The sequence below is a fragment of the Nematolebias whitei genome, chromosome 12 (genome assembly GCF_014905685.2).
Source record: "Nematolebias whitei isolate Nwh7 chromosome 12, NemWhi1, whole genome shotgun sequence".
Classification (NCBI taxonomy): domain Eukaryota; kingdom Metazoa; phylum Chordata; class Actinopteri; order Cyprinodontiformes; family Rivulidae; genus Nematolebias; species Nematolebias whitei.
In genome coordinates, this window is record NC_056509.1 from 49107197 (window position 1) to 49107518 (window position 322).

Sequence of the window (322 nt, forward strand, 5' to 3'; positions counted from 1 at the left end):
GTCTTGTTTTACATCCTCTCAGACGTCAACGGAGAAGTTGGCACCTGTTTCTAAAACTCGCCAAAACAAAACTCTCTCTGTCTCTGAGAACAGTTTAATCTGTTCCATAACAATTCTTGCTGTTTTCTGACTTCTAGTAACCTCTTACGTCACAAACCACACCCCTGTCTGGTTGTTATTACCCAATCAGGGACACTCAAATATACCGGAAATAGAGCTCTTTAAATTGCCGGTACTTCCTAGTTCTCTCAGTTCGGCGGCGCGGAGAAGTTCTGAGATGTTCGCAGTTCTGTGAAGTCGTTTGGGAGAACAGAAGTCCAGC